Below are 19,579 nucleotides of genomic sequence, written 5' to 3'. Positions count from 1 at the left end.
TACCTCGTCGCGCAGTTTGAAGCTTGCTGGTTCCATAACCTTTTGGATTTTTGGGGTTTTGAAATACAGAGTATTCACTAATACACAGATAATGGTTTTAATCGTTTATTCTCAAAACACTCTCGTAAGTCTCACTTTTTCTCTAAGCAAGTTCTAGAAGGCTAAACGAAAGGGAACCCTAACCCAGAAGTGAGCTCGACCCAGTCCAGCTGTCTGAACGCAAGGGAGCCCAACCCAGAAGGGGGCTCGACCCAGTTCAGCTGTCTGAACGCAAGGGAGTTCAACTCAGAAGGGGCTCAACCCAGTTCAGCTGTCTGAACAGAAGACGTGACAGAAGAACTAAAACACACAGGTTATGTCACTGACGTTTGCTCTCGATCATCGAAGATCTATATTTGTTTTCTCTCTCGATGGCCCTCGATGGCCGCGCCACGTGCAGACTCGCAGCGCCACCTACGACGTTGAAGTAAAACTTCAAGTGTATGGTTGGTTGTCTCTCTCGAAACAAGTTCGGATGAAGTAATATTCTAACACTTATTGATTCTGCATTACTTACACCTTTCTGGACAAAAACAATCTTATGGAACAAACTCTAAAATCACCCATATGGTCTTGTCTACTACAAATTATTTAAAAAAATTCAATTGTCCTCCACTTGAAAATTTCACAGTTTAAAATGTAGATATAAGTATTATCCAAAAATCGAAAAAAAAGAATATACGTTCGTCCGCCGCTTTAATTGAGAACTATAGGTGTTATTAGCATAGAATTTGGTACAAAAATAGGTTGTTACATCGTAATGATCCAACAAACTCTAGATATGAAATTTTGTTTTTTGTACTAAAAATAAATATTTGATTGTGATTGAAATTTGCATTTCGATGTAGAATGGCCATTTCAAGCCTCGTGAGAATTTAATAATGAAAATGAGAATATAGAAAAAAAATCAAAACTTCAAATTCATTGGACAAAAGTGCAACATTCTTGTGCATATTTCCAGTTTTCACTTTTTGCACGATCTTATGGTTATATACCTATGAACTGACATCAAACAAATATATTGAAGGTTATCAAAGTTACGTTTAATTCTAAGCAGTAAATAAATGATCCGTCCATTTTGAAGGATTATAGTTTTATCTGGAAGTAGTAAATTCAACGTGCAGTGCAACAGGAATCAAAGATGTAACTCGAGTTAAAAAATGATCTTTGATGCTCACCGCCGTGTGCATCGAAGATCATGTAATCCAAGATCAAGACGATAAAATAACCCCGATACTTTTATTACATAGCAGTTCAATTATCAGTTATAATATCACAAGAGCATAGACAATATACGATTATAAACCGATTCACGAGACGTAGTTCGCGAAACATCACGAGAGCACAGCTCGAGTGGTGTTTCACGAATTACGTCGAGTGAAGAGGTTCGTATAAACGAAATATATTGTCTATGCTCGAGTTGTATTCGTTACGATTATATAACGAATAATATCAATAATTATCAACAAAGACTGCATTTTGGTAATTCGATGACAGTTCACTGAGCTCGACTTTATTTTTTGGCGAACGTCCAAGAATGTTACTATGGAAATGATCCCAATATGGCAGGAGGCCAAAACGATTATACAACGTCGTCAAGTAGTATATTCACTTATCAATACGCCGTAACTATGGGAAATTTACGGATTCTATTGGTTCATCAGAACATGAGTTGTATAATCTCAAAATATCAGATCCTCAAATCAATACGTGAGTGAAGTTGCTATCCAACATCTCTCAATCTTCTAACCCACTCATTCTAACGTATAGTTGGAGTAACAACACACACAACCGAATGCAAAGCAGTGTCAGGTGTTTAAAAATGTCGCTATTACACTTATGAATGGAAAGCAAATGGTAGGCGTGCAAAAAGTCGCACATCTGGTCGTGCTCCTCATGTTGGAACATTGCACCGTGATCGCAGGTGCTGTGCAATCTGAAGATTTGCAACGCGATGCTGTGAGAGCTACTCTCTGGGCTTATGTGAAGAGTAAGCAAATTCGCGAAATATTTCGCTGGGTGTCAACGTCCAACGGGTCGAAGTCTCCAGATGAATGTACGTAGGAGCACGACATGGATCAGGTGATAACAATGGTCTACATTTCTTCGATTCGTGTTTTAAAATAGACACGGTTGCGGATGCGATTGCATTTTTTAAGCTTGGAAAAACTGGGCTGCTAAGTCGTGGATTTTCTTTTAAGTTAATGAACTCTTCTGGCTAATCTTGTGGTAGGGATTTAGGGCTGAACTTGATTTTCAAGCTACTTGGCTTGAGCTTGAATTGATTTCAAGTCAAGTAGTAGTTTTTCAATCTCATCAAGTCAAGTCAAGTATTTATTTATCAAGTACTTGAATTATATCAAGCTACTTGATTTCTAGCAGTTTTATTGTGTAGTGTCACATCAATAAAAAATGATGAAATGAGAAGAAACCTTGCCAAAAACACTTTTATTTATTAAACTTATTGTATAAAAGAACAAAAATATCGACTTTTTCGAAATAGAATCATAAATTAAATCACTATAAATCATATACCCAACTGCTGAAAAACAGAAGAGGTCTCACAAGCTCAAAAGGCTCGTACAACACCCAAACAGTTATTTCATGGACGTTAAATGCCCAGGGTGCTATGCTATATCTACTATTTTTTCTCATGCTCAGTCGGCTGTAGCATGCAAGGGTTGTTCAACCATTCTCTGCACATCCACTGGTGGTAAAGCTAGGCTTACTGAAGGTTGCAGTTTCAGGAGGAAGCCCCATTAACATGTACAAGTAATAATAGTATATTCTAAAACAAGTTGCAGAATGGGCTCCTATTCCAACACGAATGCGAAATTCGAAAACGAGCGACGAAGGAGCGAGTTTTGGAACGCTTGAGTGTTGGAATTGCCTTCTGCAACGAGTATTAGACGATATTTTCTCTATTTCAGTCAAGTTTTGCGAAATATTGTCGAAATTCAATGAAAAATTCAGATTATATATCCTAGTGACTTTTGTATTGTATCGTAGCAGTTGGTGTGACTGTTAAGAAAATTGACAGATTATGGAATTTGAATATGAATCGTATGTTTCGAATTTAGACATAATTTACAATTACACATTAAATTCGTGAATGATGTCTGACGAAATCGATTGAACACTACCAAAATTATGAGAATTTGCGAATATGTAACAAATCATTTCTCTATATCCCCAAATTATATAATATTGACAATTATTGACGTTTGTTGAAATTTGATAGGATTGGAAGTCAGCATAGACAACCACAAAACGCAAAATATATCTGAAAACGATGCTGTAATGAGTTCATTACAGCACTGTTTTTTAGAACTGTAATGAACTCATTACGATACAGAAATAGAGAAATAAATATACATATGTGAAACATATAGCCATTTTTCCAATCCATTCTTCTAGGAATTCCGATTTCTTGGGAAAAGTAGAGAATGATACTGTAGGATTTCCATCGCTGGGTTCATCTCATCAGTTACTACAGATCATCAGATGACGATAAAATTGTATGACCTCCAACTTGGTTGACGAAATGAGAATGAAGCGATTATGCAAACAAATGGTATGCATATAATACTGATAACGTAAAATTTGACCACATTTCATATAGTTACGATGAAGCTTAAAAAGTTCATAAGGACTGACGTACTAACTCCACTCTGATGTAATTGTTTGATATTATAATCGTCATCGGAAATAACAGTTATGGTATGGATATTAATTCTTAAGAAAATGAGATGAATAACGATGGGGAAAAGTACATAGTTCATTGAAATATTTCCAATTAAAAACCGAATCAATTCAAAGAAATGCTACTGTTTATTCTGATTTAATGCTGAAATTTAGAATACTGCTGTTATCTTGAATAATATATCAACGAATATTTGCTCGTGAAGTTTGCATTGAGCCTTGTGTAAGTTTTTACGGATTACGAAAAAAATATTCAAAAAAATATAATTCCAAAGCTTTTGGGGGCATGATTTCATGGCCAAACATGATTAAGGTGAAGTACACATAGCCCCTTCCCAAAAACCCAAGGTTGAGTTGAAGAATACAGCAATTAGATACTCAGCAAATGGTAGGGACAAAATACTTTCTTGATTTTTCTCTCGTTTAGATTTTTACGGAACCTCTAATCCTTCTGTCCAAATCTCCCTATCAACTTTCATCAAACTGATAATAGAAGACGAAATATGAATTGTTCAGAATTCATTTCAGTTAGAGAATGCACTCTGTGCAGTCATAAATTCTTATGGAACTACTTTCGTTTCTATAGGAACAATTTCAATATTAAATTTCATTAATATCAGACAAGTAATACGCGAGATATGGAGGTCTCAGGAATTTCACTTTTGTAAAACTCAATATGGAGTGCTGGAAAAACCAAAGAACATCTATTCTCCGAACCGAGAACTAAAGAATTTGAGGATGTTGCATAAATATAAATATATTATAATTCCATTCATACTATGAATTAATATTTTTGGAACTACAAATTTTACACATTGATTCATTTGGCCATTTTGGGCAAGTTTGGAAAGATATTTCTGAAACTACCAAAATCTACCAATAAATTTCATAGAAATGTGAGAACCCTAATAATGAAGTCTCAGTGGTGAATGCTTCAGTCTCTCGGCGCTCGAGGAATCCTCTTATTTAGTCTAAGCGCGCACGAGATTGCAGAAATATATACCGTGCGACGCGTACATATCAAGCTCAAGTGATATCAAGTAGCTTGATATCAAGTCTAGCAATAAATATCTAAAATCAAGTCGAGTCAAGCTCAAGTATATAATTTTTCACAAGCTTGATTTTCAAATCAAGTAGTCGGTTAAAATGTCAGGCTGCTTGGCTTGATGAATCCCTAGTTGTACGTAATAAACGTAATTGTTGGTCATTCCCACGGAAGATTTGTAGCTTTTCTTGAAACTCGTCGAAAACGCAAGAAATTACTATTTAAATTGGGTTAATAAATATCAACGTTAGTTCACATGTGCGCGAAAAATACAACACTATTTTCCCACCTATCTGATGTCTAAAAATACGTTCCACGGTTGAGAGCGATGACTATGTAATTATCAGGACAAAAAGAAAACCTCGAGCACAACTCATTTACAAGCTGGATACTCGGAACTCTATGATATTTTCAGAATAGAGCGTTTTCCCGTCCCGTCCGCATTTAATTGAATAATATATTCTTTCAATAATTCTTTTCGAGGAACAAGATAAAAAAATAACGTAATTAGTGATTATTTCCCGAGGTCATCTTCCTGTATGTGAATATTTTAATTGTTGTAGGAATTGACATCTCGGTTTTCATCTTCGAGGGCGTTTCTTGGACCTCTGATTTGGTTGGTGTCATTGTTTTAGTTCGATAGGAATTGTCAGTACGAGCAGTAATTATAGTTGAACCGTACACCTACGAGTTCTTGCTAGACTATATTGTTGTGTTATTTCATCATTTCATTGGGTTTTCCATTTGAGGTAGAGAGATTCGCAGATTCTGGTTTTCATCTGAAATGATTTCCATAAAAAGGTGCATATTTTTGTTCGAGAGATATAAGTTAATCAGGATGTCATCGAAATCTAGAAAAAAACGCCACAGTTGCAAATTTTCAATTGAAAAACTGAGAAAATTCAATAAAAAGCTTTATTCCGAAAATCTTTTCTTTCGATTTCAATCCATTATTGCATATTGGAAATAAAATCAAAGTTCAAGCTTTGTATCATATTGCAACCGTATCACATCATCAGAACAACAAAAAGAATTTTGAAAAAAATATTCAATTCTTCCGTGACAATAGGTTCGTTCAGTATGAGATCTCGAGTAAACAGGGAGAGTTTTTGACTTGTTACTGTATTTCAACCAGAAGAAAGAATTTCTTCATTCACTTTTTTTCCGATTCGTTTTTTTTTCTCACTTAGTATAGCGGGCATTTAGGAGGTGACCGGCCTTCAATAGATTTTTATGTTCGCAAAAGATTCATTACATCAATGAAAAGCTATATTCCGAAAATCTTTTCTTTCAATTACATTCCATTTGCGAGATATAACTAAAATAGTTATTTATAATACAAGTGCAGAAGGCATTGGTATTCTTCCACGAGTTCATAATTCAAAAACGAGCCACGAAGTGGCGACTTTTGGAATGAACGAGTGCTAGAATGAGCCTTCTGTACGAGTATTATACATTATTTTCTCTAATTCATTGCATTTTCATTGAAATTAATGAAATATTTCCATAAATATAATTTAGTGATTTTTGCATTGAAAAATGTTGGTTGGCAGAACTGATTTCTTTAAGGCAAATTGATGAATTGACAGATAAAGCCGTGGCGGAAAGTTCGGAGTACCAACATAGAATAATAAAATATAACCATGAAAACTGTGCGTTTCTGATATATTCTCGCACGATTTTGTTCTACAAGATGTGAAAGAATGAACGGAATAACCACAGAATTGGAGAAATTACATTTTTTTAATGGATTTTCAAAAGCCCCTATCTTTTCAACCGAACCGAATCGAAAAAAAGTGTTTCCTTTGACCTCAGGAATCTTTGGTTGAAATACAGGATTAAAACTATTTAGAGGGGCACTACAGGTACATCGAAAACCGTTAGAAATACAGGGGTGGTTACAAAAAAGTTTCGTTATTTAGGGATAAGTGTGTTGGTGTTAATAGATCCAAAATAACTCCAATGATTCCTGAGATATTTCGAAAAATCATTTCGTGAATCATTTATCATGTTGATTTAACAATGTATTTTCAGAACCATTTCATTTGAAGAGTACTGTCACTGCATTTCCATAAATACCTAGGCTTCCTTTTTATTTTTTTGTTTAGGTAGTAGGCTGAAGCCAGAGTTTTCAGTTAACTTTGTTGACAGTTGTTATGTGAAACCATCACATGAGTCTTTTAAATTATGTAGAACATTCTACAGACGTTGCCAGTTGTACGTTATGTGGAGTGTTGGTATCAGCATTATTATGTAATTAATAGGATGTTGCCTATCAAACAGGATTTAGGTTTTTACAAAAAATAAATTTTGGTTTTACATAAAAACAAAACGTAGTAACAAGTTATTTGACAATTCGCGCACCAGCCTACTACTCATACAAAAAAATTGATGGAAATTCAAATTTGTGTAGCTAGGCTCGATATTTTTGTAGAATGTGATACATTTGTGAATTCGTAATTCTTTTCTTTATCATCTCGAAAGAAGAACCAATATGGCGTCCATAAGAAAAAAAATCGCATCTTTGAAACAATGGAATACTGAAAAAAGCTAACGGCACCATTAGAATCTCTAATATTGGATTATGGCTACAAACCAAATTTCGTAAAGTTTCTCCAGAAACAAATGAGTTATACAGAAAAAAAACGAATCTTGATTTTTATGTTTTTGAGATATATCAGGAACCATTGGAGATATTTCGGATCTGTTAACACCAATACATTAACCCCTTAATAACGCAACTTTTTTGTAATTGAAGCCACCCTGTATTTCTAAGGATTTTCGATATCCCTGTAGTGCCGCTCTAAATAGTTCTAATCCTGAATTTCAACCGAAGATTCCTGAGGTCAAAGGAAACACTTTTTTTCGATTCGGTTCGGTTGAAAATCCATAAAAAAAATGTAATTTTTAGTTATATCTCGCAAATGGAATGTAATCGAAAGAAAAGATTTTCGGAATATAGCTTTTTATTGATGTAATGAATCTTTTGCGAACATAAAAATCTATTGGTGGCCGGTCACCTCCTAAATGCCCGCTATACTAAGTGAGAAAAAAAAACGAATCGGAAAAAAAGAGTGAATGAGAAAAATTTTTTCTTCTGGTTGAAATATACGAACAAGTCAAAAACTCACCCTGTATACTCGAAATCTCATCCCGAACGAACCTATTGTCACGGAAGAATTGCATATTTTTTTCAATATTCTTTTTTGTTGTTCTGATGATGTGATACGGTTGCAATATGGTACAAAGCTTGAACTTTGATTTTATTTCCTATATTTTTTTTTGAATTGTCAATACCACAAAACTTGAAGTTATTTTATATTTACTTGCAAAATCTCATTTCAGTATGATCTATAGTCATTGAAATATAATTTTTTGTTGAAAGCATGTAGTGATTTTAGATTTGATTGATAAACTCAAGAAGAGGTTACTTTGTTTGTGCATAAGATCACTTGAGAGAAGTGATGAACCGGAACCCCAATGAAAAGCAACAATCCTAAAACTCATATCTCAATCAAATAACCATTATCCCTACATAAGAAAAACTCATTTCATCAGCAAAATCACGTATAAATTCCCTTCTTTCACAGTCCCATTACCAACAGCAATAACACTTTTTGCTCTGGTGAGAAGCTGAGGAAGATTACTCAATATAAACAGTCACCCTCCCAAGTCGAAGGACCAAATCGACGGCACATATGAAAAATTGCCGTTTTTGCCGCATCTGCGTGTGCGCTCCTGATGTTGCTTGGTTCATTAAGATGAACTAATACGACATGATTATCTGCCTTGGCAGCCAATTACCTGTCCCTTGTTATTATTTTAATTTCAGTCAATACACGCAACTACACACTCTCTGTTTGTTCTTTTCACTTTTGCCTTTAGTGCTGCAACTATACCGGTGATTATGCCAATTTGAATGCGTCTGTCCACGGTATATTTGCTGTCGACGGTATTTCCTGAAAGAAGGTGGTGATTATGCGGAACTAAGATGGTTAATTTTTATGAATTTGGAGGCCAGTTATATTTTGGGATTATAATAAATTATAATATGTATTTACTTTCGATACGTCACGTCTTTACCTACTTGATTTGCATCCTTCTTAGGGATTCACGGCTTGGCTTGATTTTCAAGCTACTTGGCTTGAGCTTGACTTGATTTAAAGTCAAGTCGAGTATTTATTTATCAAGTACTTGAATCATATCAATCTACTTGATTTTTAACAGTTTTATTGTGTAGTGCCACAGCAATAAAAAAATGATAAAATGATAAGGAACCTTGCAAAGAACAATTTTATTTATTGAACTTATTGCATAAAAGATTCGAAAATATGAACTTTTTGAAATAGCAACATAAATTAAATCACTATAAATCAAAACTAAATGAAAAATAATGAAAAAACGAAGTTTCTTAATATTTAGAAACCTCCGGGCTTTATTTGATTTCCTAATTTTCCATCCAGAATCTAAGAATTATCTTATTGATTTGTCGCCTAATCTATTGCGGGTTTTTGCAACTGTAAGAGCAGCTCTGGAAAATTGTCTAACAGGACCTGAAGATGCTGGCGTTGATAAAAAACCTTGGTCATTTTGGTCAAGTTTTGAGTAATTTTCCATCCAGGATCTAAGACACAAAAATTCTTTCCAATTTTGGCAATTTTGGAAAGATATTTCTGAAACTACTAAAATCTACCAATATATTTCATAGAAATGTGAGAAAACTACTAATAAAGTCACAATGGCAAATGCTTCAGTCTCTCGGCGCTTGAGGAATCCCCTTATTTAGTCTAAGAGCGCACGAGATAGTAGAAATAAATGCCGTGCAACGCGTGCATATCAAGCTCAAGTAATATCAAGTAGCTTGATATCAAGTCAAGCAATAAATATCTAAAATTGAGTCATGTCAAGTTCAAGTATGTAATTTTTCACGAGCTTGATTTTCATGTCAGAAACTTGATTAAAATGTCAAGCTACTTGGCTTAATGAATCTTTTATCCTTCTCGTATCAATTTATATGTCAGGTTCAACAAGAGGGGCTAGACCAATTTTTCATTTTGTCACGATGTCTCTAGTTTTCGAAGATTAGGCCAAGAATGGTCTCAGACGAAAAGGTTCTACTCTCTGATGACGAATCTGTCCTCAAACCCCTCCAATTCCTTCACTAATTCGACTAGAAATTTCGAAAATATGGCCATTATAAATGTTGCCTTCGTGTTCATTTCGAAATTGTGGATTCAATCAATATTGCATTCAGATGTAGAATAAGAATTTCAAGCCTAATGGAAAATTTCATGTTGATTGCATGAACAGAACTTTAAGAAAATCAACAGGAATATCAGAAATAAATTATCCAATATTTCCGTAACCATCAAACCGACATAAAGGTGTGGTTTTGATTGTTATTGTTAATATGAAGAAACAGCTTCGTGCAAAACTAAAAGCAGATCATATTATTCGAACCTTAGAATAGAATCATCAGAATGCAGCGCTTTGGTTATGGTTTATGAAATTATTTTTTATATAATCTTAACGAATACCACTCGAGCGACGTAGTTCGCGATACACCAATCGAACTGCGCTCTGGTGATGATTCGCGAACTACGTCTCGTGAATCGGTGTATAATCAACACTATACTCTGGTAATATTATAATTGAAAAAAGTTCCAACTAGCATGAAATTTTGCATGTAGATAAATAATAACAATTTGAAACCTCCATGTCTATCAGTATTGAATCCAAGGGGGTGTCTGGAGGAGTATTACCCCCCGGATTATGACCGATCCCCCCGAAGAAATAGACTAACTCTTAAGATCAAAACGAATTTTTGACTAACGCCCCCTAGATGTTGATGTTTATTTATCTCATTGCGTGGTTAAAAATGTTTATTGTTTCAAAATAATCTTGTTGTGTTTATACCAAACTTATTATGTTGCATTATCTTCATTATGTTATGTTATCTATTTTTACAGACCATGTAAATGTAAATATATTGACGTGACATGCAGTAAGGAATGAACTTGTGTTAGTAATATATTGTATGTAAAAAAAGATTTTCACTCATCAGTGATCAGTACTGTGGATGATGTACTCTTAAGTTTTTGTTGATTTTTACATCTTTTAGTTCAAATATGTTATTAGAAATTGATTTTGATTTGTGGAATTATTTGAATACCGGCTACTGTATTATATTTTGTTTATTTAGAAGTCACGTACAGGCTCACGCCTCTGTGATTATATGTTTATACCCTGTAGCTTACAGAATAAACCATATTATTATTATATTCTTCATTTATTGCAGTTGAAATAGTTAGTATTGTTTGTTTTTCTTATCTTTTCAGGTAGAGATAATTGATTTGTATTAAGCTTCAAATCATGCCTTTTGGGTGTTATATTCTTTATCTTCGTTTTGTTTCTCAGTGAGATGAAAAAATGATTCTGTGAATAAATATATCACTATTTTATTATAGAATAAATTGAATTGTATCGGCATTTTTCGGTGAAACTCATATTTAAGGGAAAACCTTGCTGGACTGTTTTATGTGGGCCTTCCTGTATATCTTTGAAATTCATCGGATTATCCATCTTGACCTAACCATAATGGAAAATCAACTTATTTATATCGACTACAGTAATGGAAAATATTGAATTTCCAGTTATGCATATCAAAACAATAGCTTATCTACAGGCAGATCGAACAATCAGCTTTTGTGTGAAATTCACAGCTTCTCTTCTCATGGAATTGCCCTACTATTCAAGTACGTACTTTCCACTAGGACTATTATTAATGGGTAAATAATTTCAATAGCAATACATTTCAGATCTGATTAGTTCTTGTCTAATTTACACAAACATATACATATACAATGGATTCCCAATATTCCTCACCTTCAACAACCACAAAAACCAGATTAACTCAAACACCACGTCTTATCGCTGGTTGAAGGACTCTTGAGGAATTAGATGGCAATTCAAGCTCTGACTTGTTGCCGACGTTTCAGAGCCACAATATTAGGTTGTCAAATAATTATATTTTGTGATGAATGCAACTCGAGTCGTGTCCCAAAAGAATAAGTTAACCTTGGAAAGTCCAGACGGTTGAGTTTGGGTTATATACGCATAAAGGCGGTCCCAAATATGCATTTTAGTTTTTATGTAGCACCGACCAATATGAATAATGCTTCAAGACAGATTTATTTGGGGGATTAGAGATCCATAACTCACTGTCAAGATATATCTAGGATTTTTACAGAAGAATTTGGGATAAGCCCTTAGTCCAATTAGCAAAATTTTGTGTAGAATCAATTCCATCAGTTTCCGTATTTCCTTTTAAAAGTAGGCAGAGTAGTCACCAATGCAGGTACTGACTGCCTAACGTTGCTTTTCAAACGCAATAATATTCAAAACGACATAATATTACACTCTTATATTCATCAATTATTAGATCAATTTTTTCCATACTCAGCAGAAAATCATTAAAGAACAATGTGCATTTAAGTTTTTTAATTTCGGAAAAAAACATATTTTTCTTTTTATTCTTAAAAATAAAGATCTCGTCTACTTGAAATGAACTATACACTCCATGACAATTCCATTCCATTCGTTTTTTAGACCTTTCCTACAAATAATATTACAGTCAGATAAGAGAAACTTATTTGTTTCTTGCATGTCAACGTTCGCTGATTTTCGGATAACTCACTATATTAATGAGTTCCTACACATACATATATGGACTCTAAGATTTCTAAGTCTTGCAAAAAACTGCCAATTATATCCTCATGAAATTCTGTAAAAACTTTCGGTTCAACATTTTGCAACTTCTTTCTGAATTTCAGCTAAAACGAATAAGTAATTTTTCAATTCTTGGGAAAACAAAATCACCTCAAATATTTAGACTCTGAACATTTCAAGTATTTTATGCATTCGTTTGGAAAGTAAACACATACAGAAATGAGTCGACAGAATTGATTTTGACCTCAAATTCTTCATCAACGAGCCGAACCCAATAATATGGAAAATTACAGACATTTGACCTGAAATAAGCTTGCAAAAATTATTTTCCATTTTCGTTTTTCAAAAACTGAAAATAATACAGGGAATAATCTATATATACAAAGATACCATGCGCCCGTGAATTATTAAAATGAATAAATTAATGAAATAAGAACAGAAAGCAAAGAAGAATTTCTTGAACATTTTTTTTTCTCTGTGGGTAATCTTCAAAAAACTGGTCCTTTTCTCTTATGCTTTCACAGTTAGATTAAGCTTAACTCAAGGCAAAATTTAAGCTTCATTATATTGAAATCAGATGGAAGTGGAAAAAGTTATATGGTCATTCAAGTTTAGACTATCATGCGAACGAAATCGTGGGCAAAACCTAGTGCAGGATGTTTAAATATACACGTGACGAATGACGATCTCAAAAAGTATTCTATACATCCCATACACTTCTTTTGCGTCGGATATTTCATTGATCATTTGGAACCATTTTAATTGTCCCCACGAAAAAATAATAATTATTAATTCCACTTATCATAACGTTATTTAATAAGGAACCAAATCCTCCGCACACTCAGCCTCGGGGACTGTATGATGTCATAATACCCATGGTAACAGGTGTTTGATTCAAAACGATCCAATTCAAAGTTGTTAACCGGTTGACTTACCAATAATCCTCTATTATAAGGAGGGACATTGTTAGTCATTCGTCTGATTGAATTCCGAACATTCTTCGTTAGCTCTGATTGAGGGTCTTCATAGGCCTCCGATAGAGTTTCACTAAAAAAAATTAATCAACTTGGTTCGGCATATATCAGAGAACATGAAGGAAATTGTAACGTCCAGAAAATATCAACTACTAAATGGCAACTACTGATTTCAATGTCTTTCTGTTAGTTCTTTGTTCAAAAGTGTTTAATATTATTAATAATTATCCTTATATTCAAATATTTTCGTTCTAATGTTATTTTATGTACGCCTTTGTATTATGCTGTAACTGCATTGTTCAGTTCACCTGAGAGTTAAAGCAGAAGCGCAATAACTTGTCAACTCAGTTGATTGATTTGTCGTTCAAACAACTTAACATCAGCATTGGAGATCTGAACCTAGCCTGAAAGTTTCTGGGTTTCTGTGTCTTTTCGTTCCAGAGTTACTCGAATTCGAGGACAGATTCTTTATGTTTCACCAGGATGCTATCATATTTTTGTACATTATGAAAGTTGAAGAGATAGGTAATCCACATTCAGCTTTAGCAAATACTTCAAAAGTATCGAAATATAACTTCAACAACAACTATAAACTATTTCTCTGATTGACAGCAAATTTTGATTTTGCAGACTCATATCAATTAGCAAAGTATTACTTTTTCTGCCTAAGCAGCAAAGTGACTACTTGCCTGTTTAGGCAGCAAAGTGACCACTTGCCTGTTTCGGCTCAAAATGACTACTTGCTTGTTTAGGCAGCAAAGTGATTATTCTCATTGCAAATAAAACATTCAACATTTTCTGAACATCAATATTTCTTCCCACCTGCCTTAATTCTGGAGGAGTAAGTACTTCTGAGTCGCTATCACTGTCCATAATATAAATATATCCGATATGTTTCCAAATAACTTTGAGATATTTCATGAGTCAGTCGATCTACTACTTTGCTGCCTAGTGAAACAAATAAATATTTCCACACCGCAAATGATTGTTGCAGATTAACTAACACTCTAATGTTCCTTCTTTTCACTTCCAGTTTACTGCTGCAAACGTTATCTGTCAGTCCAAACACTCCATAATCTATTGTAATTCCAGCAGTGGGCAGCTCACTTCAGGGTGTCAGTTAAATATAGTGAACTGAAGGTGACAATAATCGACCAAAGAATCTCACTTGTTGAATAACTCGAATAGTTCGAAATTTTAAACCTAAGGTCCAATAAACCAACAGTATTTTTTTATGTTATTACCTTATTCGCCTTATATAAAAGTTCAATCTTCGAACTGAGTGGTTTTCGATTACTTTTTGAGGTGTGAACTGATTGATCCTTCCTTAACAATAACTGCATAGATGTTCATGTGTTGACGATCGCGAAGTAGCTGCATAAGTTGACTCGACTGAAATCCATTCACGATTCTGAGAAAAAGCTCCAAAAATATCTCCATTCAAAGCGTTCCACTCAATTTACGATATACGAAGCACATAACATGATTGACCTTTTCGTCTGTCGCCTGAAGCCATCAGTGACGTCACTGTGGTACGTCATATGTGTGGCTGTTCGTGTGATGTGATGTCAAGTTTGCTCTACATCCTGATGTAGAGGAGTGTCTGCTTATATTCGGAAGAAAAATTCATAAACATTGCCGAAGGGTAAACATCGTGATGTCGCCTATGGCATTCACGTGTACGTTGTTGGATCTTGACATTGAATCTTCCGTTATAGCACACTGACTTGAGCCTGCTGATTTTTCAAGGCTACGGGAGCATGATCAGTTTCAGTCTTAAGTGAATGGACTTCTTAAAATTTAATGGGAGAAATAGGAGATTCGTTATTAGTTATGGCTAACAAACTATAATACAATGGACTCTTCTGACAACGAGTTGGCCAAATAATACGCCATATCATAGAAAGATGAACATTGAACAATTCCTCACGGTTAATAAAAAAATGTGTGGTGCAATAATATAACTTCTTTGGTCTTCAGTTGACATGATGAGAAATATCATAAGCCAGAAAATATGATATTATAATTGCATACAAAACCCTCAGAGGCTGAACTCCTTAACATCACCTCAAGAATGCTATGTAATGTTTAAGTGAGGTGTTTGGAAAGGGGATAGTAAAACCAAAGGCGGAAGGCTTCAATTGATGAATATCTCCACTCATCTCATGGAGATAACAAAAGACATGATCTTGGATTGGAGGATTCCAAGAAGTGAATTATTGTTTAATTTTCTATGGTTCTGATAGATCCATCCCAAATTTTGTACGATTTTTTCATTTTATTTCTACACCAGAATCTCAACTTCTTCGGTTTTGTGTGGAAATATTGTATAATTCTTCATCGATGTTTTTCTTGAATATTCTTTGACATAAAATTTGGCGTGCAATTTGAAATTGTGGATGGATTCTTCTTCAGTGGATAGAAAACTATCGTTTATATCTCAGTTGAGAAATGAGGAGTGATTCCATAGATCAAATCGTAGCACATGATGAGCAATATTTCACTAACTATTTATCAATCACTGATATCTGCAAATCACAGGTAGTCACAGTGCCACATTGACATAGTCAGTAACGATCTTGCTTTAATACGCGTTTTGTAATAGATGTTTTCCTTACTGAATACTGTGAATGTGATTGTGGTTGATACTATACCTAATAGGCTAGTGACAAGATACTCAGTTCTTCGTTATGTGTTTTTGAAATTATGAATAGGTGCGAACTTTAAACTTTCTTCACACAGGTCGATGAAAATTATGCAACTTGTTCAAGTTTAAATTATCCTTCAGGAATCAGAACTATCACATTGAATTTCAAGAAATTTATGGATTGTTGTTTATTTTTTTTTCGTGTTTTGTTTTATTCTCAGATACATTTTTCTCAGTGGCATAACTAGAGTTATTGGGGACATAACCTTCGTTACTTCTGTGATTTTATTTTATTTATTATTAGAGTATTAGTTTTTCAACTTTTAAACGCATTTATTCATATGTATGATTGATACAAATTTGAACTGACCAAAAGGTATTTTTCAATTTTCATTAATTCCTGAAACCAAAACCGTTGGTACGTGTATCAGAAATTTTTCTGAAAACGTGATCACATCACCCTTTAAAATCACAGATATTAAAAAATCACAGTCACGATTCTCAACGTGATTTTAAAATAACGATAACGCTCACTAGCAACTAGAAAAGGAAGGCCTAAATAACAAAAATTAAAGAAAAATTTCTTCTGGAAATATTGACCAGTTGGACCTATACCCTTTCCAAAAAACGATCAACTCCAAAACTCAGATCGCCAATTATTGCAAAATATCATGTCATACGGTTAGTTATAGTAGGAGCAGGTGAAAGTATAAAAACCGCACAGCCCACGATCTCGCTCATTTCAATTTCATGCCTCAACAGGAATTGGATACAGGTGGCTCGAATGTGAGAATACACGACGTCCCACATCGGAACAGCTAACCGGGGGCACTTGACTGATAAACAAAATAGCAATGATTGTACATAGTAATCAGATTCATTCATAACAAATACTTGGTCGGTATTTTGTCACCGTTTCGTGATATGAAGTTCAACACACTCCCACGAGTTATTTTCAGAGTCTAAAGATCAAGGAATGCGTTGATCCTCGATTCCTCGTGCTTATCGATTGTGGGTTTTAAATATTCATAGCTGCTAGTGTCCTCTATGAGATTTTATGGTAGCTCGACGTAAGGACCTTCTCCTTAGTTATCTTCATTACAACTAGTTATTACGCTGTATACAGAGTATTCCAAAACACATGGTAGGAACGTATCTTTTCATCCAGGGTTCGTGGAACTGCAAATTCATTTCCATGGAACATTTATGATGAATTTCTGAAATGACGGGTGTTTTTTCGGCTATATAAGTTTCGATAGTCGTTGTCTATAGTTTGACAGCAGAGAATGTCAAGCTGTGTTGACATTTCTGTTCAGTAAGGTTTGAGCAAGCTATTCGTGCAGTTATTGATCGTTTTCGAACTAATTTTACTCTTCTCGATTCAAACCATCAACAAAACATAAATATCTTCGTACCGAAGAGAATATTGCTGCTGTGTTGAAGATGACGCCGAAATGTCGATACGTCGCCGTTCTCAACTTGTTGGCCTTTGTCCATCGACTACTTGGAAAATTCCTGGGTTACTTTCAGGCTGTCCGAAGATGATCATTTTTAACGAAGAATTGTGTTCAGTGATGAAGCTCATATTTGGTTAAATAACTTCGTCAATGAACAAAATTATTATATATGGACCAGCAAAATCCTCAAGTCATTAACGATTTCAATAATCGACTGTCGGGTGTCGTTTACACGCTGGCGGCATCATCGGTCCTTATGGTGAGCGCTATCGATTCAAGCTGACTGATTTTTCGATTTCAAATATTAATCAGTTAAACTTCGACGATATTTTGTCCCAAAAACAATAACAAAATCAATTTGATGACAACATTATTTCCGGAAGTGTTCCTGTTAACTGCCCCCTCGTTCGTGCGATTTAACGCCTCTCGATTATTTTTTTGTTGAGTCATTGATTTATGCCGATAGATGAACTGTTGAAACATCGGAAACTAATATTCAAGCCACCTTTGACGCCAGATGGACTGATTTATTGAAAAAAGTAATGAAAAATTGAAATGATCGAATAGACTATGTAACTCATAGTCACGGTGGGCATATGCCGGAAATCATATTTGCAAAATAAATGCCAGGAAATTATCTACCAGATATTAATGATGTAAAAATTAATTAATTAATTTAATTAATCAATTAATGCCGATAATATCTTGTGTCTGTGTTAATATTTAAAGTTCTCAAGCTCTTAAAAAACACCCATTATGAGTTTGTTATTTTCGTCATAAATTCAATTTTTCAAACAAAAATAATTGTTTGTTTGAATGTTTGTTTTCTCAAACTCACCTCATTGAATTCTCTCTTCTTCTTCTTCTTCATATTTTAAGCCTGTGGCTTGTATTCTCCAATTATTATGCCTCCTGTGAGATCGAAGTCCATGAGTCTCTCCATCGTTTTGGTGGTCTCCCCAACGGTCTGCGTGTTCCCGGTGTTCCGTCTCTCACAATCTTCGCAATTCTTCCATCGCCCATTCTTTCCACGTGGGCATTCCATAATCTTCGCCTATTGCGACCCCATCGGACTACATCCGGAACCTCACATTCGCTGCGAATATCTTCATTTCTTCTTTTGTCTCGTAATGTGAGGCCCAGGATGTTTCTGAGCACCTTCATCTCAGCAGTTCGCAGTGCGTTCTTCATTACTTTAGTATCGGCTCTCGTTTCGATACCGTATGTCATAATTGGTCTCACAATAGTTTTATATATTCTGACCTTGGTTTTGAATTGTTGAATTCTCACTCATCTATATTCAGAATGTGATGAGTAAATCAGTTAATTTCTTATGTAAATTATAATTTCCTAACTTTTTAGAATACACAACTTTTCAGGTCCAATTGTAATGTTATCACGCTTGATGATCGGCAGTCAATATATAGGGTGTTTACAACTTGACATCAAATGTCGAAGTTCCTTGTTTGTCAGGATTTTCGAGAGAAATCGAATTTTCATTTCGACAAGATATCTTTAATTTTCGAATTTTGAGCCGAGGTTCGAGTCACCGATGAGGAATCCGTGGTCAAATTCAATTCTGCGTGTAGATGTATCATTTTAAGCTCGATATAAAAATTCATGTGAATTAAGTCATGGAAACTATGGTTAATTCAAGTTTAATATTGAAAATTCGTATTATTCCAGTTCTAGATCCAGTATAGTTTGAATGTTTCACGTTTTATAACATTCATGACAATAGAAATTTCAAGCAAAACATTGCAAAAGATTACCCAATATTTCTCCAATAACAAATCCGAAAAAAGAAAAGGAGGAAATTCAGTTTGCAATTGTAAAATAATCAGCTGATTTTCAGGAGTGTCTTATCAACAGAACCCTTCATACAGATAAACTTACCGACAACAATGACCTCATAATTAATCTCATCTCTTATGATACATTATAGAACAATTCTGTGGTATTTAATAGGCACAAGAATGAACATAAT

The sequence above is a fragment of the Harmonia axyridis genome, chromosome 1, assembly GCF_914767665.1.
Source record: "Harmonia axyridis chromosome 1, icHarAxyr1.1, whole genome shotgun sequence".
NCBI lineage: Eukaryota > Metazoa > Arthropoda > Insecta > Coleoptera > Coccinellidae > Harmonia > Harmonia axyridis.
Note: the sequence above shows the minus strand (reverse complement) of the source record.